This window comes from Lissotriton vulgaris, chromosome 9 (assembly GCF_964263255.1).
Source record: "Lissotriton vulgaris chromosome 9, aLisVul1.2, whole genome shotgun sequence".
NCBI lineage: Eukaryota > Metazoa > Chordata > Amphibia > Caudata > Salamandridae > Lissotriton > Lissotriton vulgaris.
The window spans coordinates 500,256,356-500,277,824 of NC_141697.1; the positions used below are offsets into that span (position 1 = coordinate 500,256,356).

General features: G+C 50.0%; 1 protein-coding gene across 5 annotated transcripts in view; it reads right to left on the bottom strand.

Annotated features, from left to right (window-relative positions):
* PCNX4 (pecanex 4) overlaps positions 1-21,469 on the bottom strand; it is a 348,026-nt gene that overhangs the window by 163,475 nt on the left and 163,082 nt on the right. The window lies entirely within an intron of this gene.

Here is a 21,469-nt window from a genome sequence, read left to right on the forward strand (position 1 = left end):
TGTTTTTAAAGTGGATCAAACGTAAGAACATTTTGGTTTTTGGCATGTATTGTGATAGTGGCGAATACATTTACTAAATCAATATTTTTTCACTTCTTACTCTTGCATCGCTATGGAGATTGACTTTTCACACAAGTTTTTATTTCCTCTAAGGTCACTCTGTGGGTGGATCATGTGCTGGAGGCTCCTGAGGCCTTTGATGGTCAGCTTTATAATTGTATACACATTCATACTTACTTAGTGATTAATTTTACAAGTGGAAATCCTAAAGCAAAAATTGATTTCCATTTGAAGCTTGATTGTAAGCATCTATCATCAAAATGTGAGAAGAAACTAATATTAAATGAAGTAGCCAGAAATTATAAATACGATGAAGGTCAGCATATTCAAAGGAAGTGTAGTCATGATTTAAGAAATAACTAGTAATGCACTGGAACAAAAGTGCCCAGTAGCACAGTTAACTTATTCTAGGACTACCCATCGTGGTTAAACTGAGTTCGATCCCCCAGCTTGACTTGAAGATCATTTAGATTGCATTTTTTTAATTATGTAGCTTATTTTAAAGGAATGTCAGTATGAGCACATTAATGTTTGAAGGCTGGAGTTTGTAATTAAATATAAGCTAAGATACCCCCAATATATAAGCTAAGGTACCCCCAATATAATTTTAGATCTAGAGGAGGGGGAAATTTATGAACTATATAGGAAGAAACCTCTAAACTGATATATCACATTTTTCACATGGATATCAAATCTCTATTTTTCATAGATGATGCACACATATCAAATTACCAACAAGTAAATGGTTTTCATTATTTTCATTATTCTTCAAAGTAATTTCTTATTATTGCATTATTTAATTCTGAAAGAATTGTTTTTGTTTTTTTAACTCATTTTTATCACAAGTAGAAATACATTATTTGACACATTTATTATACACAAAAGATCAAAACACCCCCAATAGACCGTTTAAAAAAAATGTTCTTAAACATTATCCATGATGTCCATTCATTCTAAACTAGCTCACCATCCATTCTTCTCATGCATACACACACTCATACTGTGCAAAAACTACTAAAAATAAGAGAAAAGAACAACAAAACATCCGAGAAACGAGGACCCTATATAACACTGTTCATTGTTATTTGCATGGCATGAGTCCCATATATTGTTTTCTGGTTTAATCCCGATTTCCAAAGGTCCTCCTTGGTAAGGTTCTCAGATGTATGTGGCCTACGTACGTTTCGGTGAACAACAAATTATATCACCTTCATCAGGGCTGACATATACAATCAGATATTCATATAAAAGCTGGGGGGATCTTCACATATGGGTTCTGTCATATGATCTTTTTGAGACTATCGTGATCTGTGCTGGCTCTTCTTAAATATGAATTGCAGTCATGGCAAGAGAGTAAACAATCTCCCTGGGAATTTTCAGTTTTTCATTTTAATATAACCAGTTCCAGGTTCCTATAGGGATGCTTCCTGGTCTACGGTTTATTTGCCGATGTAAGGATAGAATTCAATCTATTTTCATGCAAGATTGTTTTTTCAATGACTCTAGATTCCTTTTCGTATTCGCCTCCAAATGTGGGGTTCTGAGTCATCCAGCAGCGACCGACAAATAATGTACATCTACTTGTGATAAAAATTAGTTTAAAAAAAAAACAAACAAGCACTGGCGTTGCCAATAGGTCTCGCAGTAGGAAAGTTTGAGCTATTGGTTGTGTAAATGACAAAGCCCTTTATGTATTCTAAATGATAACAACAGTGAAAGGCATTGTTATTTGCCATTGTAATAGTTCCACCTGTCGTACTGCGCGATCTATTGGCAACGTGAGTGTTGTTCGTGTGTGAGTGGCGTTGTGTGTGTGAGTGGCGTTGCGTGTGTGAGTGGCGTTGCGTGTGTGGCGTTGCGTGTGTGAGTGGCGTTGCGTGTGTGAGTGGCGTTGCGTGTGTGAGTGGCATTGCGTGTGTGAGTGGCGTTGCGTGTGTGAGAGGTGTTGCCTGTGTGTGAGGCGTTGGCTGTGTGATTTGTGTTGCCTGTGTGAGTGGCGTTGGCAGTGTGAGTGGCGTTGGCAGTGTGAGTGGCGTTGGCAGTGTGAGTGGCGTTGGCAGTGTGAGTGGCGTTGCATGTGGCAGTGGCGTTGCATGTGTGCGTAGTTGAGTGGCGTTGCATAGTTGAGTGGCGTTGCGTTGTTTAGTGGCGTTGCATGTGTGAGTGGTGTTGCATGTGTGAGTGGCGTTGCATGTGTGAGTGGCGTTGCATGTGTGAGTGGCGTTGCATGTGTGAGTGTCGTTGCGTAGTTGAGTGGCGTTGCGTAGTTGAGTGGCGTTGCGTAGTTGAGTGGCGTTGCGTAGTTGAGTGGCGTTGCGTAGTTGAGTGGCGTTGCGTAGTTGAGTGTCTTTTAGTAGATGAGTGGCGTTGCGTAGATGAGGGTGAGGTGTTGAGGGTGAGTAAGGATGAGTGAGAGTGAGGGTGAGTGAGGTGTTGAGGGTGAGTGAGGAGTTGAGGGTGAGTGAGGTGTTGAGGGTGAGTGATGGTGAGGTGTTGAGGGTGAGGTGTTGAGGGTGATTGAGGTGTTGAGGGTGAGTGCGGGTGAGGAGTTGAGGTGGAGGCGTTGAGTGTGAGTGAGTGTGAGTGAGGGGGTGTGAGGGTGATGGGGGGTGATGGTGAGGGTGTGTGAGCGTGAGGGTGTGCGAGTCTGAGTGTGAGTTATTGTCATTGAGTGTGTGTGAGTGTGTGTGAGTGTGAGTGAGGGGGTGTGAGTGTGTGAGTGTGAGGGTGAGGAGTTGAGGGTGAGTGCGTGTGAGGGTGACTGTGGAGTTGAGGGTGACTGTGGAGTTGAGGGTGAGTGAGGTGTTGAGGGTGAGTGAGGTGTTGAGGGTGAGTGAGGTGTTGAGGGTGATTGAGGGGTTGAGGGTGATTGAGGGGTTGAGGGTGATTGAGGGGTTGAGGGTGAGTGAGAGTGAGTGAGCGTGAGGGTGAGTGAGGGTGAGTGTGAGTTTGGGTGAGGTGTTGAGGGTGGGTGAGGCGTTGAGGGTGAGTGAGGATGAGTGAGGGTGAGTGAGGAGTGAGTGTGAGTTAGGGTGAGGGGTTGAGGGTGGGTGAGGGTGAGGGGTTGAGGGTGAGTGAGGATGAGTGAGGATGAGTGAGGGTGAGTGAGGGTGAGTGAGGGTGAGTGAGGGCGAGTGAGGGCGAGTGAGGGCGAGTGAGGGCGAGTGAGGGCGAGTGAGGGCGAGTGAGGGCGAGTGAGGGCGAGTGAGGGCGAGTGAGGGCGAGTGAGGGCGAGTGAGGGCGAGTGAGGGCGAGTGAGGGCGAGTGAGGGCGAGTGAGGGTGAGTGAGGGCGAGTGAGGGTGAGTGAGGGTGAGTGAGGGTGAGTGAGGGTGAGTGAGGGGTTGAGGGTGAGTGAGGGTGAGTGAGTGAGGGGGAGGACCCAGGACCTAATTGGGACGCAGACTGGCATTTCTGCTCCAGACGACTAAGAAGCGGCCACAGAGAGCCAAACGATAAAAGCACAACTAACGAGAGGCTGAAATTCTACTTGAATATTCTGCCCGCGTTGCCTTGTTCCTTTTGAAAAGGAGATACCAACGCTGAGCGCTGAGATACAGCGTGGCACTTCCTAGCATTTTCGTGGACCTCAGTCGCGTATTCTGCAGATGCGTACAGAAAATGCTCGTCTATAGATCCCAACATGGGAGTAGAAAACGGAACATGGGGACTGAACCACCACCACAACGGACACGACCATCTGTCGGGCCAACCCGAACCGTTTGCTGCAAATGGCGGCATGTGCGCTGCAAAACAAGGGGGTGGGGGGCTGCAGCGCACAGCCCACCCCTCCAAAGCAATCGACAGAAGAAGCATGGCGTCCTTTTCTGACCCAGGTGCACGCGAGAAAAGGGCGCGCGTGCAAAACGAAAGCAGACGCCTTTCACGATGTTGATAAACACGATTGATTTTTGCCATGCATGAAAAACCATGAATGGAGGGAGAGGGAGCCAGCGAGCAGCCAGCCAGGCGGTGGAAGCGGTGCGAGCACTCGGACAGGAGAAACGCGACGTGCACCAGAAACAAAAAAATGCCGGATGGGGGCGGGAAAGCCTGGTGGGAGGCGTGAATGCGCGAGGGGAGCCAGGCGGATTGGGAGAGAAGCCTGATGGGGGCGGGAGAGCCTGGTGGGTGGGCGTGAATGAGGGGAGGACTGGGCTGGGCTTGCATGCGGATTGGGAGAGAAGCCTGATGGGGGCGGGAGAGCCTGGTGGGTGGGCGTGAATGAGGGGAGGACTGGGCTGGGCTTGCATGCGGATTGGGAGAGAAGCCTGATGCGAGAGGCTGAAATTCTACTTGAATATTCTGCCCGCGTTGCCTTGTTCCTTTTGAAAAGGAGATACCAACGCTAAGCGCTGAGATACAGCGTGGCACTTCCTAGCATTTTCGTGGACCTCAGTCGCGTATTCTGCAGATGCGTACAGAAAATGCTCGTCTATAGATCCCAACATGGGAGTAGAAAACGGAACATGGGGACTGAACCACCACCACAACGGACACGACCATCTGTCGGGCCAACCCGAACCGTTTGCTGCAAATGGCGGCATGTGCGCTGCAAAACAAGGGGGTGGGGGGCTGCAGCGCACAGCCCACCCCTCCAAAGCAATCGACAGAAGAAGCATGGCGTCCTTTTCTGACCCAGGTGCACGCGAGAAAAGGGCGCGCGTGCAAAACAAAAGCAGACGCCTTTCACGATGTTGATAAACACGATTGATTTTTGCCATGCATGAAAAACCATGAATGGAGGGAGAGGGAGCCAGCGAGCAGCCAGCCAGGCGGTGGAAGCGGTGCGAGCACTCGGACAGGAGAAACGCGACGTGCACCAGAAACAAAAAAATGAAACGCCGGATGGGGGCGGGAAAGCCTGGTGGGAGGCGTGAATGCGCGAGGGGAGGCAGGCGGATTGGGAGAGAAGCCTGATGGGGGCGGGAGAGCCTGGTGGGTGGGCGTGAATGAGGGGAGGACTGGGCTGGGCTTGCATGCGGATTGGGAGAGAAGCCTGATGGGGGCGGGAGAGCCTGGTGGGTGGGCGTGAATGAGGGGAGGACTGGGCTGGGCTTGCATGCGGATTGGGAGAGAAGCCTGATGGGGGCGGGAGAGCCTGGTGGGTGGGCGTGAATGAGGGGAGGACTGGGCTGGGCTTGCATGCGGATTGGGAGAGAAGCCTGATGGGGGCGGGAGAGCCTGGTGGGTGGGCGTGAATGAGGGGAGGACTGGGCTGGGCTTGCATGCGATGCGCGTGCATGTTGACGGGCACTGCATGAAAACCGCGGGCTGAAAGCCCTTTGGTTTGAAGAGAAAATAGCCGACTTGAATTCTCCCCATTTCCCATTCCTGCGGAATGGTAAAGGCTCGACCTAAAAATTCTTTCTGAATGAAATAATGCAATAATAAAATTACTTTGAAGAATAAAAAGAATGAAAACCATTTACTTGTTGGTAATTTGATATGTGTGCATCATCTATGAAAAATAGAGATTTGATATCCATGTGAAAAATTTTATAGATCAGTTTAGAGGTTTCTTCCTATATATGGAGTTTGTTAATCACATTAAGGTTAATGAAGTAGATACCAGAAACTAATGTGTTCAAGAGCACAACCAAATAGGTGAATTACTAAGGTTTGATCACAGCTGAAGTCATTACATAATCTACAAAAAAATACTTAAATTTATAATCTTTGAGTCACAAAGCATATTTTAAGGGCTTCTGGGTCCACAAGCTACATGTGGACTATATAGAGGGCTGACAAAATGGCAGTTCCTCCGTATACAGACTTGCATCTTAGTTCGCTTCATTGGTGCTTGTACTGCTGACCTGGCAAGAAATAAACAAAGTTTGTACTTGGCCATATTTAAACCCAAATAACTGTGCTCGATTAAGAGCAGATCTGCACTTTCGCCATATGATCAGCCAGTTAAATCGATATCCATACCATGTCAAATTGGTTAGTTGACCAAAATCATGATGCATAAACTTTCAGACAATTAACTGTAGGGGTGCCTAGATAGAACTGTCAATAGGCAATAAAACCTTTCTACTTTCTACTGTTTCTAGTTACAGATACAGTTATCAAGGAGATTGGCATTTGGTAGTGAGAATCTTTTTAGATGATTTAAGACCTAACTGATCTATCAATCTATAACATACTTTTATTAAGATGATTACATGGTTTCCATTTTTACTAGACAACTTTACCCCATCAAATGGAAACAGCACAGTCTGAGATGTTCGAAGTATTTCATTGATTAGGATTCATCTAATAGATTAGGGACCATTGAGACCTGTACAATGAATTACGAGTCCGACATTATAGTACTATTGGGGGATGAAAGCACTAAATAAAATGAGGAGGATTTTGCAGATGGTTTATGACTCGATTTATACAGCATATAAAACGAATTTCTAATTACTTAGGGAAAGTCATGAAACCAGTAATGACAACATGGTTTATAAAATAATGCAGATAAAATATTGAGAGTGATCACAAACCTTTTCTTGAGAACCTAGGTGTATGTAATAAGGAATGATGAGTCCGGTCTTTTTGTAAGGTGGTATCAGTTCATACCGCGGGAGAATAATGTAAAATTTCTCAGACCTGATACTTTTGTGCAACAATAAACAAGCATTTGATGTAAATAGTGTGTATACATGTAAATTTGGGTATACTTTGAATGAGTTTAATTTTTACGTGAAGTTGTCTATAACACATTTAAAATGCTGAATGAATTCGGTTTTCCTAATGTGTCCGTTTGTGAGTTAAGTTACTGTAAAACAGTGGCATTTTCGCGAAACGTAGTTTGGCTATTTGATGTAATGGATTGTTATATTAAAGTATGGGAAGTAACAGTGAAAATAAAGAAAACGTTTTTTAAAAAAAAAATATCATGAATAAAAAATAACTTCTCAATCGAAGAAAGAAGGAATTAAGATGTTGTTGTTCTCACCTCTTAGAGAACTAATGGAGAGTTTGAACTACTAATTATGAAGGCACTGGAGGATAACCAGTACGCCTGACAGTAGGAGCGCTGGGCAATGATCCAGGTTACCTGTTGATTTAGCTTATAATTTGCCTCATGGAATGCCAATGACTACTGCCAAGGTAACATTCTTGTTCCTAACTTGTTGGGTTCCTCACAACAGGTGTGTCAAAGCTACTGGAAGAAATTCATCCATCGTCTATTAATTGAAGGTTAATTATTTCGATGTGCAAAGTAAAATCTTTAACATATTTAAAAGTAAAAACAGAGATAATCTTTCTGACTTCCTCCCAAAGTAAATTGCATCTTCAAATTCACACGACAAGACAATGCAACAGTGAAAAAAGCATGAGCATATTTTTTCAACCTACTTTCATACCAAGTCTCTTTTTCTGGTTGGGATAAAACACAGTAATATCCCTCCGGACTCCTCCTTAATTGTCAACTTCGCTTTTTTCATATCTGGCTACTCCAGTAAAGGATCTATGACTAAATGTACTGAAAACAAAGGACAGTGTGAGATAGATTTTTTTCCGGTGTTGCAGATGATTAAGGTCAGACTCTAGAAACCATGAACAATGTGGAGATTAATAAACTGCACCTCACTAAATGCTCAAAGGACTGATCTACCAAACGGGAATTCTTTATGGGGACACTAAACTAACTCACTACATTGAAAAAGATGGGCATTAAACCACCATAGTGAACTACATGGGGCGAAGGAGGAGTGGGAACCCACTGTGCTGCATTTAAAGGAGACTAACCCAAAACACTGCACTATGGAAATAGGAAGTCACCCAACTGAACAGAAGGGAAGCTATTATTATTATTATTATTAAAACCATTTATTAAGCGCCTGGTTACCCAAAAACAGTGTGTCCCCGCGCTGAATACTGCACAAAAAAACTAAGAGGACGAGACAGAGGTAAAACATTTGAGGAGCGGAAGTGGCACAGGGGTTAAGCCTGAGGGAAAAGATAAGTTTTAAGTTTTCTTTGAAACATACTCTCGGAGGGCTCATACGGTGGCCGAGCGGGAGATCGTTCCAACATTTAGCCGCTAAAAATCTGAACGAACGTCCGCCCATCCTGGCTCTGGTAATTTTCGGAAGTTTAAAGATCATCCTGCCGGCTGATCTCAGGTCTCTAGTGGGGCAGTGTATCGTCAGTAGATTTAGAAGATAGGCCGGGCCTTTGCCCTGAGCGATACGATGAGCGAAACAAAGGGACTTAAATTTAATACGCTCTCTTATGGGTAGCCAATGGAGTTTGGATAGAGCAGATTTACCTGATGCTTTGCGGGGAAGTTTAAGTACTAGGCGAGCTGCGGCATTCTGCGCACATTGAAGTTGGTATAATCCTTTTTGGCTCAACCCTAGAAGCAAAGCATTTCCGAAGTCAAAGTGGGGGGTTACCAGGGCATGGACAATAGTCTTTCTCGAGTCGATTGGTAAGAGGTCCAGAATCTTACGGAGAGCTTTCAGTATACTGAAGCACCTGGCTGTTACTTTGTTCACATGGGTTTTGTAGGAAAGATCAGAGTCTAATGTTATGCCCAAATTGCGCACCGATTCCACCGGACGAGGGGGACTGCCCAGTTCCATAGGCCACCACATATGCGACCAAACTGAAGCTGATTTCCCTACTACCAGCAACTCGGTTTTATCGCCATTAAGGCGAAGACAGTTGTGCTTCATCCAAGCTGCTACCGATGAAAGGCGCTCGAGAAGTTGATGGCATCTTCTCTACACTCAGGCGTGAGCTTAAGCAGCAGTTGTGTGTCGTCGGCGTAGCTGACAATGCCCACCCCAAAACTCTCAACTATGCAGGCCAGAGGTGCCATATAAATGTTAAACAAGGTAGGGCTCAAGCTCGAGCCCTGTGGAACCCCATGGCCTACATTTCTGCGAGAAGATTTGAAGGGGGGGGGGGGGGGCAATGCATTTGGAAGCTCCTGTTAGTCAAGAACGACTCTAACCAAGCCAGGGCCCGTCCCTTCACTCCGATGTCTGCCAGCCGAGACAGCAGCGTTGAGTGCAGCACAGTGTCAAAAGCTGCACTTAGATCTAATAAAACCAACGCTGCTGTCTCTCCATCATCCACTATACTCCTCAAGCCTTCAGTGGAAAAAAGTAGGGCTGATTCTGTGGAGTGTCCCGCTCTAAAGCCCGATTGAGTGGGGTGCAGGAGAGAGTGTTCCTCCAAGTAGCTCATGAGCTTCTTATTCACCACCTTCTCCACGATTTTAGCGCCGAAAGGGAGGAGGGAGATGGGGCGGAGGTTCTGAAACTGGGTGATGTGAATGTTTTTTTTTAGGGGGATTACCTGAGCAGTTTTCCACGCGTCTAGTACCTGACATTCTTGGAAGGAGTAATTAAACAACAGGGGGTGGTGAAGGACAGAGTTTCTGAATTAAGCAGAATACTCTCACCCAGTCAAGAGATCAGGGCTTAATCCAACACCGTTTTTTAGCTCACTGCACCATCCCAGCTCAGAACCTGGCTATATGCAAATTAGTCTGTCCCTGGCCCAGTGCATCATGGGAACAGGGCAAACCAAACTACCAAGTGTCCATCACCACCCCCTGTTGTTTAATTATTCTTGGAAGGAGAGCGACACAATAAGACTAATCTGATCTATTATTGTGGTCTCCAATACTCCTTTAAAGCGAGCCGGGGGACAAACATCGCTGGGTGAGCCAGATTGAATGCTGTTGACAATGCTTACTAGATCTTGTTTCTCAGGTGTTGCAAAACAAGAGAGACAGGGGGTCTCCGTGTGGGTGTTTATGACTTGGTGTCATGCTTCATCATCGGGGTCATCGTACCCCTCTACGGGGTACGGCGTGCTGCGACCTACGGAGACGTGGGAGCACTTGTTAGACTATGTGTGGTGTTGGTGAGGGGGTATTTTGAATAAATGTGAGTGTATTGTGGGGTTTGGGAAATAGTGATAGTTAAAAAGAACCTGGCTCGTGGGGTGACTAAAAATTATTTAATAAACCATCGGGCTGGTGCTGTTAAAAATGAGGGTGTGAGGTCACTACGCCGACAATGTGCGTTACCTCCTTTTTGTGTGCGTCGACATGTTTCGGTGCCAGAAGCACCTTCTTCAGGACGGGGTGCACAAATCCCCACCTTACTCACGTTACTCTAACTAATACCAGAATTTTCTAATAAAAGTGAGGAAAAATTACAGTGCAGGTAAAAGTAATGTACCTAGCAAAAAAAGAAAAGAAGACGTGGTCTATTGATCAATGTTTTGGAGTTGTAGATAAACCTCATGAGCCAAAACGTCAGGATCTGGTGTGCAAACTAGCACGATTTCTACGAGGTAATACCTCCCGATCGATCCCTACGTGGCTCCGGTGATAATGCCGGAGCCACGTACACAATACACTCACATTTATTCAAAATACCCCCTCACCAACACCACACATAGTCTAACAAGTGCTCCCACGTCTCCGTAAGTCGCAGCACGCCGTACCCCATAGAGGGGTACGATGACCCCGATGATGAAGCAGGACACCAAGGGGCCTGTTGGTGTGTGAGGGGACCTAAAAACATAAAGGTATTCCCCACTGTGGAGGAGACACCCTTAATCTCAAGGAGTGGATTCTAACTGTTTATTTAAATATGCCCAGGGAGAATGAATCCATTCTGATTTCGCTCTCTCCCCCCTCTGATTGTTAATTATATTTGAATAAATCCCCACATTTAACAATATCCCATTGGCACTAGCCCAGCACAATGCACTGCTTCCTAAAAGCACTAACTGAACAAACTTAATCATGTGAATATTAACTCACTGCGTTGTACCATCTGGACACTTCACAGCATCCTAAAGAAAGTAACATCACAGTGGACACCTAGGATACTAAAAATACAGAATCCTTGGGTCAATAGACCAACGCCCTGACTACTAACCCACACATTTCCAAAACAACCTAGGGCCAAACAAAACCTTTGATGAGGCATTAAGTGCCTATAAAATACCCACAAACAGGTTAGAAGAAACAGTAAGATGAACGAGATGCAGAAGGGCATGAGGATAGTCTTATCAGCTATTACCACATCACGACATTAAGAGAAACAGTAGGATGATCACTATGGTGGAGATTATCTCCTTCTGCCTCAGTAATCAGCACAATATCAGCCGAATGAAGATATCTATCAAAATTTAGAACGCGATTTACCAAGAGGTGGAATGTTATCCCTTAGTGTCTACACCTCCTAATGGGTTGCCTGTATAGCACACAGTGGCGAAAAGCGGTGTAGACATACTTAGAGTGAAGCTGGAGGGGGAGCAGATGGAATCTAAATTCCTGCGGAACAATCTTCAACTGTTTCCAAGTGCCCTCCAACATAGAAAAGGGACTGTCAAACCAAGGTTGGAAAAGAAATATAGAACCTCACAATTAGATCGAAGCCATACATGACATTGTGTTGAAACAGACTACTTCAAAGTTGATACTGCAAGGTAGAGCTCTTACTACCCTGCAGTTTTAGGGCCCCTACCAGACACAGTCAGCAAAAGGCTCGATACAGTAGGAGGTATAACTGAAAGAGCTGCACTTACATAGCGCAGTACCACAAACTTAAATACTCTACTTAGCTTTTAAAGGCATCATTAGTGGGAAGAGATAGAAGAGCTCATGCAACACCCCATAGAAGAATGCAAGAATCGATCTAACATTGTTATTCAGGAAGGGAAAAATCACTGTCAATACCTGGCTTATATCATCACTAGACTCGGGTAACAAACATGTTAAGCAGACGGCTATGCATAAGCACTGTGTTACAAATACGTGAATGGTGGCAAATGTCAGAATTTAGGTTTCAATAGCTATTTTACTGAAGTTTAGGAAAAATGACCCTACTGCCCAAACTCCTCTCCCTTCCCCAGAGCGGAGTAACCAATACTAGTGGTACTAATGTTGAGTGTGGTCCCATGCCTTCTCTGGCTGTAGGTAGATAGTATGGATAAGTTACTTACCTGTAATCCTAGTTCTCTTATAGGGGAATCAAAGTCATAATCACTGAATATCCCTGCTTAAGTGCGGGACCGAAGCACATATGGACCGGAGCACATATTAAAAAAAAAAAATATATATATATATATATATATATATATATATATATATATAACACCAAAGTCGCCCCTCGAGAGATCGCCACACACGGAGGATCAGCGCTCACAGCACAGCAGGTAGCTTGCTCTCACAGCTGGTAGCAGCCCTCTCAAAGCGCCATACGCGTTTCGAGCTTCACGCTCTTGATCTGTTAATTTGAATAAATTAAGTTCTTCTAAATCCGCTTCCTCTCTTCTGCCAGCCAGTGATCAAGAGCGTGAAGCTCGAAACGCGTATGGCGCTTTGAGAGGGCTGCTACCAGCTGTGAGAGCAAGCTACCTGCTGTGCTGTGAGCGCTGATCCTCCGTGTGTGGCGATCTCTCGAGGGGCGACTTTGGTGTTTGACATAATGCGGCTGGTCCGGCCGCGAGAAAGCCCCACCGCCTGCCAGAGCGGGTTTCTGGTGTTCCGAATTTGAGCATCGGAGAACGGAGGTGCCTGCACTACAGGGACGCACTGCTTGCTTCAACTAATGGACTGCGGGCCCCCCCACCCTACAGGGTATGACATTAAAGAACGGAGGCAGCGGAGCCCACTGGGGGAGTGAACTGTGTCAGTCAATGGTGGCGTATTTTGAACTGCAATAACCAGAATGCCACTGTGCGCCCATTTAAGGCGGGACTGTTAATTTGAATAAATTAAGTTCTTCTAAATCCGCTTCCTCTCTTCTGCCAGCCAGTGATCAAGAGCGTGAAGCTCGAAACGCGTATGGCGCTTTGAGAGGGCTGCTACCAGCTGTGAGAGCAAGCTACCTGCTGTGCTGTGAGCGCTGATCCTCCGTGTGTGGCGATCTCTCGAGGGGCGACTTTGACATAATGCGGCTGGTCCGGCCGCGAGAAAGCCCCACCGCCTGCCAGAGCGGGTTTCTGGTGTTCCGAATTTGAGCATCGGAGAACGGAGGTGCCTGCACTACAGGGACGCACTGCTTGCTTCAACTAATGGACTGCGGGCCCCCCCACCCTACAGGGTATGACATTAAAGAACGGAGGCAGCGGAGCCCACTGGGGGAGTGAACTGTGTCAGTCAATGGTGGCGTATTTTGAACTGCAATAACCAGAATGCCACTGTGCGCCCATTTAAGGCGGGACTGTTAATTTGAATAAATTAAGTTCTTCTAAATCCGCTTCCTCTCTTCTGCCAGCCAGTGATCAAGAGCGTGAAGCTCGAAACGCGTATGGCGCTTTGAGAGGGCTGCTACCAGCTGTGAGAGCAAGCTACCTGCTGTGCTGTGAGCGCTGATCCTCCGTGTGTGGCGATCTCTCGAGGGGCGACTTTGGTGTTTGACATAATGCGGCTGGTCCGGCCGCGAGAAAGCCCCACCGCCTGCCAGAGCGGGTTTCTGGTGTTCCGAATTTGAGCATCGGAGAACGGAGGTGCCTGCACTACAGGGACGCACTGCTTGCTTCAACTAATGGACTGCGGGCCCCCCCACCCTACAGGGTATGACATTAAAGAACGGAGGCAGCGGAGCCCACTGGGGGAGTGAACTGTGTCAGTCAATGGTGGCGTATTTTGAACTGCAATAACCAGAATGCCACTGTGCGCCCATTTAAGGCAGGACTGTTAATTTGAATAAATTAAGTTCTTCTAAATCCGCTTCCTCTCTTCTGCCAGCCAGTGATCAAGAGCGTGAAGCTCGAAACGCGTATGGCGCTTTGAGAGGGCTGCTACCAGCTGTGAGAGCAAGCTACCTGCTGTGCTGTGAGCGCTGATCCTCCGTGTGTGGCGATCTCTCGAGGGGCGACTTTGATATATATATATATATATATACACATATACATACATATACATATACATACACACACACACACACATTCATACATAAAGCAACAAAATGTACAGAATACTTTACTAGACAGTTCTGTACACCAGAACAATAGAGCATAAGGTGCCGTCACAGCCTTTATCGAATGTAAAAACTGCAAAGGCATTGTTAGCCAATAGGCTACATTTAAAGCATAACAGAATACAGGCATCATGCCTTTAATACCTCCAGGACCTCCTGTATCCAATCATGCTCCAAAGGTGACAGATAGGTCAGTACTCTTTTACGGTGACATGAAAAACACAACAAAGACATGTATGATTTGCTACATGAAAAGATTCGACCGGGGAGGCGGGAGGGTTACTTATGACTTTGATGAGGATTCCCCAGGAATAGAACTAGGATTAGAGGTAAATAGCTTATCCTTCTTGCAAAGGGGATCCTCATCAAAAGTCATAAGCACTGAATACAGTACCAAGCCAATCCCACATGCCTGCGAACGAATCAAGAACAAACAAGCAGTTGTAAACATCATCAAAACAAATTTCTTAAAGAGGCCTGCCCTACTTTGGTGCCTGAGTGTCTGAATATAGACAGTATGGCTTATGAAAGTTTGCCCCGATCTCCAAGTAGCAGCTTTCCAGATTTCAGAGGTGGGTACATTTCTTCGTAGGGCTGCTGTTGCTGCTTTGCCCCTTGTAGAGTGGGCTTTGGGTCTGACAGGTATCTGTTTGTTGGCTAAGTGGTAGGTGAGCATAATACAAGAAACTATCCATCTAGAAATGGTCTGCTTAGAGGAAGCACTGCCTGTCCTCCTAGGGCCATAGTTAAACAGATGGTCAGATTGTCTGATAGCTTTGGCCTTGTCCAAGTAAAACTTCAGCACTCTTGAGATCTAATGAGTGTAAGACACTTTTCACTGTGTGGATGGATTAGGAAAGAACGTTGGGAATTAAATCATCTGTTTAATGGGGAAATAAGACACTACCTTGGCAGAAAACTCAGATGAGTTCTCATTACCACTCTGTTAGCATGGAAAACCGTGTAAGGCTCTTTGGTACAGAAAGACTTACATTACAGAAAAAAACTTTCCCAGGAACTCCAGGTGAGGGGTAGTCCAAGAGGTCAACCAATCCGCATTCACGCATGTCCTTGGGGTCCGGGGAATGCTCGGATATCTACTCTTTCTTTTCCTGCTCACTAGCAGATAAGTAGCTTCCATTATCCTTTATGGTTGTGGCACTATATCCTTGCCTTATACATTGTGGTGGCTTGAGTTCATTGTTATAGCGACTGCTGCGCTTCCTTTCATGTGTATTGGGTTTTACGCTATTTGCTTGATTTATGCTGTTTTTCCTCTTATGGCGAGAGTGTTGTGCTTTATGTTTCATAAATTGTTGATGTCTTGTGCCCGATTGCAGCGCGAACGCTGTGCTTCATATTTCAGGTTATGTAATCATGGGAGTGTTCTCATCGCTCCTTTCGCGGTTCTCCGTGTGGGCTTGTGGTGTTTAATCGTCCGCCAAAGGGAGATCGTGCAGCATGTCTTTTTAGGGCTCGCCTGCTGATGTGCATGCGCATAGCTGGCGAAGCTCTATAGTGGCTTATCTAGAGTTTAAACACTGGCGATTCCATGCAGTGCATGTGCTTTTTAGGTCATTGCGCAAGCGCAAGCCCTAAAAAGCGCGTGCACAATGCCACCAGCCGCCTGCCTCGCATTACCACATCAAAGGCAGCCCAGCCTCACTCCCACAAGATTCTCAGCGTGCGCTCTGAATTAATTAATTGCCTTGCTCTGTCAGAAGTGCCTGCGGCACTGCTGCTGCTGCCCAGAGCCTCTCATAAATTGTTTCTCATTAAGCCAGACATGACCTCTGTGTGTGTTTTTTGTTTTAACAGTAATTAAAGCCAGGGCTCAACTCTTCAGATCAGTCAAGCATGCTCACAGGCTTCCCAGACTCTCTAGGCAGACCAGGAGGTTAGCTACGGGTGGTCAGATGAATACAATGAACAGCCTGATCGTTATATGTTCGATTTGTCACAGTGAAGAGCTCTGTAGATGGGCAATCAAAAACAAACAGAGAACACCATGCATGGGACAAGCTCGCAAGGCTGAAAAGGGGATTCAAGGTAAATCAGCCACAATAATTAAAGGCCGTCCATTCCTGAAGCAACTTGTGACCTGCTCAGCCGCTGGTAAAAAATAAAAGACTCTAATTCACATTTTCGGCTATTAACTCCTGTAAGATTTGATTAACAGTTCTTCTTGTGACAACGTGGAAGGTGTTAGTGCACTTATTTTTTAATCACACCACACAGCGCCACCGACACAGCTCCACCGAGGCACCTACCACACAGCTCCACCGAGGCACCCACCACACAGCTCCACCGAGGCACCCACCACACAGCAACACCGAGGCACCCACCACACAGCTCCACCGAGGCACCCACCACACAGCTCCACCGAGGCACCCACCACACAGCTCCACCGAGGCACCCACCACACAGATCCACCGAGGCACCCATCACACAGATCCACCGAGGCACTCACCACACAGCTCAACAGATGCACCCACCACACAGCTCAACAGATGCACCCACCACACAGCTCAACAGAGACACCCACCACACAGCTCCACAAATGCACCCACCACGCAGCTTTACCGATGCTCCCACCACACAGCTCCGCCAAGGCACCCACCACACAGCTCCACCGATGCACCCACCACACAGCTCCACTGATGCACCCACCACCCAGCTCCACCGATGCACCCACCACACTGCTCCACCTACTCAGCTCCACCGATGCACCCACCACCCAGCTCCACCGATGCACCCACCACCCAGCTCCACCGATGCACCCACCACCCAGTTCCACCGATGCACCCACCACACAGCTCCAACGACACAGCTCCACAGATGCACCCACCACACAGCTCAACCGATGCACCCACAACACAGCTCATCCGATGCACCCACCACACAGCTCTACCGATGCACCCACCACACAGCTCCACCGATGCACCAACTAAGCTCCACCGATGCACCCACCACACAGCTCCACCAATGCACCCACTAAGCTTCAGCGATGCACCTACCACACAGCTCCACTGATGCAACCACCACACAGCTCCACTGATGCACCCACCACAGAGCTCCACTGATGCACCCACCACAGAGCTCCACTGATGCACCCACCACAGAGCTCCAGCGATGCACCCACAGAGATCCAGCGATGCACCCACAGAGATCCAGCGATGCACCCACAGAGATCCAGCGATGCACCCACAGAGCTCCAGCGAGGCACCCACAGAGCTCCACCGAGGCACCCACAGAGCTCCACCGAGGCACCCACAGAGCTCCACCGAGGCACCCACAGAGCTCCACCGAGGCACCCACAGAGCTCCACCGAGGCACCCACCACACAGCTCCACAGATGCCCCCACCACACAGCTCCACAGATGCCCCCACCACACAGCTCCACAGATGCCCCCACCACACAGCTCCACAGATGCCCCCACCACACAGCTCCACAGATGCCCACACCACACAGCTCCACCGATGCCCCCACCACACAGCTCTACCGATGCCCCCACCACCCAGCTCCACTGATGCAACCCCCACATAGCTCCACCAACACAGCTCCACCGATGCACCCACCACACAGCTCCACTGATGTACCCACCACAGAGCTCCACGGATGCACCCACCACAGAGCTCCACCGATGCACCCACCACAGAGCTCCACCGATGCACCCACCACAGAGCTCCACCGATGCACCCACAGAGCTCAACCGATGCACCCACCACAGAGCTCCACCGATGCATCCACCACAGAGCTCCACCTATGCCCCCACCACAGAGATCCACAGATGTCCCCACCACACAGCTCCACCGATGCCCCCACCACACAGCTCCACCGAGGCACCCACCACACAGCACAACCGAGGCACCCACCACACAGCTCCACCGAGGCACCCACCACACAGCTCCACCGAGGCACCCACCACACAGCTCCACCGAGGCACCCACCACACAGCAACACCGAGGCACCCACCACACAGCTCCACCGAGGCACCCACCACACAGCTCCACCGAGGCACCCACCACACAGCTCCACCGAGGCACCCACCACACAGATCCACCGAGGCACCCACCACACAGATCCACCGAGGCACTCACCACACAGCTCAACAGATGCACCCACCGCACAGCTCAACAGATGCACCCACCACACAGCTCAACAGAGACACCCACCACACAGCTCCACAAATGCACCCACCACGCAGCTTTACCGATGCTCCCACCACACAGTTCCGCCAAGGCACCCACCACACAGCTCCACCGATGCACCCACCACACAGCTCCACCGATGCACCCACCACGCAGCTCCACCGATGCACCCACCACACAGCTCCGCCGAGGCACCCACAACACAGCTCTACCGATGCACCCACCACACAGCTCCACCGAGGCACCCACCACACAGCGCAACCGAGGCACCCACCACACAGCGCAACCGAGGCACCCACCACACAGCGCAACCGATGCAACCACCACACAGCTCCACCAAGGCACCCACCACACAGCTCCACCGAGGCACCCACCACACAGCTCCACCGAGGCACCCACCACACAGCTCCACCGAGGCACCCACCACACAGCTCCACCGAGGCACCCACCACACAGATCCACCTAGGCACCCACCACACAGATCCGCCTAGGCACCCACCACACAGCTCCACCGAGGCACCCACCACACAGCTCAACAGATGCACCCACCACACAGCTCAACAGATGCACCCACCACACAGCTCCACAGAGACACCCACCACACAGCTCCACAGATGCACCCACCACACAGATCCACCGAAGCACCCACCACGCAGCTCCACAAATGCACCCAACACGCAGCTTTACCGATGCTCCCACCACACAGCTCCGCCAAGGCACCCACCACACAGCTCCACCGATGCACCCACCACACAGCTCCGCCGATGCACCCACCACACAGCTCCGCCGAGGCACCCACCACACAGCTCCGCCGATGCACCCACAACACAGCTCCACCGATGCACCCACCACACAGCTCCACCGATGCACCCACCACACAGCTCCACTGATGCACCCACCACACAGCTCCACCGATGCACCCACCACACAGCTCCACAGATGCACCCACCACACAGCTCCACAGATGCACCCACCACACAGCTCCACAGAGGCACCCACCAAACAGCTCCACAGATGCACCCACCACACAGCTCCACCGATGCACACACCACACAGCTCCACCGATGCACACACCACACAGCTCCACCGATGCACACACCACACAGCTCCACCGATGCACACACCACACAGCTCCACCGATGCACACACCACACAGCTCCACCGATGCACACACCACACAGCTCCACCGAGGCACCCACCACACAGCTCCACCGAGGCACCCACCACACAGCTCCACCGATGCACCCACCACACAGCTCCACCGATGCACCCACCACACAGCTCCACCGATGCACCCACCACACAGCTCCACCGATGCACCTACCACACAGCTCCACTGATGCACCCACCACAGAACTCCAGCGATGCACCCACCACAGAGCTCCAGCGATGCACCCACCACAGAGCTCCACCGATGCACCCACCACAGAGCTCCACCGATGCACCCACCACAGAGCTCCACCGATGCACCCACCACAGAGTTCCACCGATGCACCCACCACAGAGTTCCACCAATGCACCCACCACAGAGGTCCACCTATGCCCCCACCACACAGCTCCGCAAATGCCCCCACCACACAGCTCCACCGATGCACCCACCACCCAGCTCCACCGATGCACCCACCACACAGCTCCACCGACACAGCTCCACCGATGCAACCACCACACAGCTCCACCGATGCACCCACCACCCAGCTCCACTGATGCAACCACCACAGAGCTCCACCGACACAGCTCCACTGATGAACCCACCAACACAGCTCCACTGATGCACCCACCACAGAGCTCCACCGATGCACCCACAGAGCTCCATCGATGCACCCACAGAGCTCCACCGATGCACCCACAGAGCTCCACCGATGCACCCACCACAGAGCTCCACCGATGCACCCACCACAGAGCTCCACCGATGCACCCACCACAGAGCTCCACCGATGCACCCACCACAGAGCTCCACCGATGCACCCACCACAGAGCTCCACCGATGCACCCACCACAGAGCTCCACCGATGCACCCACCACAGAGCTCCACCGATGCACCCACCACAGAGCTCCACCGATGCACCCACCACAGAGCTCCACCGATGCACCCACCACAGAGCTCCACCGATGCACCCACCACAGAGCTCCACCGATGCACCCACCACAGAGCTCCACCTATGCCCCCACCACAGAGCTCCACAGATGCCCCCACCACAGAGCTCCACAGATGCCCCCACCACACAGCTCCACAGATGCACCCACCACACAGCTCCACAGATGCACCCACCACCCACCTACACAGATGCACCCACCACCCAGCTCCAAAGATGCACCCACGACACAGCTCCACTGAGGCACCCACCACCCAGCTCCACCGATGCACCCACCACACAGCTCCACCGACACAGCTCCACCGATGCACCCACCACCTAGCTCCACTGATGCAACCACCACACTGCTCCACCGACACAGCTCCACTGATGCACCCACCACACAGCTCCACTGATGCACCCACCACAGAACTCCAGCGATGCACCCACCACAGAGCTCCAGCGATGCACCCACCACAGAGCTCCACCGATGCACCCACCACAGAGCTCCACCGATGCACCCACCACAGAGCTCCACCGATGCACCCACCACAGAGCTCCACCGATGCACCCACCACAGAGGTCCACCGATGCACCCACCACAGAGGTCCACCGACACAGCTCCACTGATGAACCCACCAACACAGCTCCACTGATGCACCCACCACAGAGCTCCACCGATGCACCCACAGAGCTCCATCGATGCACCCACAGAGCTCCATCGATGCACCCACAGAGCTCCACTGAAGCACCCACAGAGCTCCACCGATGCACCCACCACAGAGGTCCACCGATGCACCCACCACAGAGCTCCTCTTATGCCCCCACCACAGAGCTCCACCTATGCCCCCACCACAGAGCTCCACAGATGCCCCCACCACACAGCTCCACCGATGCACCCACCACACAGCTCCACCGATGCACCCACCACACAGCTCCACCGATGCACCCACCACACAGCTCCACAGATGCACCCACCACACAGCTCCACCGATGCACCCACCACACAGCTCCACCGAGGCACCCACCACACAGCTCCACCGAGGCACCCACCACACAGCTCCACCGAGGCACCCACCACACAGCTCCACCGAGGCACCCACCACACAGCTCCACCGAGGCACCCACCACACAGCTCCACCGAGGCACCCACCACACAGCTCCACCGAGGCACCCACCACACAGCTCCACCGAGGCACCCACCACACAGCTCCACCGAGGCACCCACCACA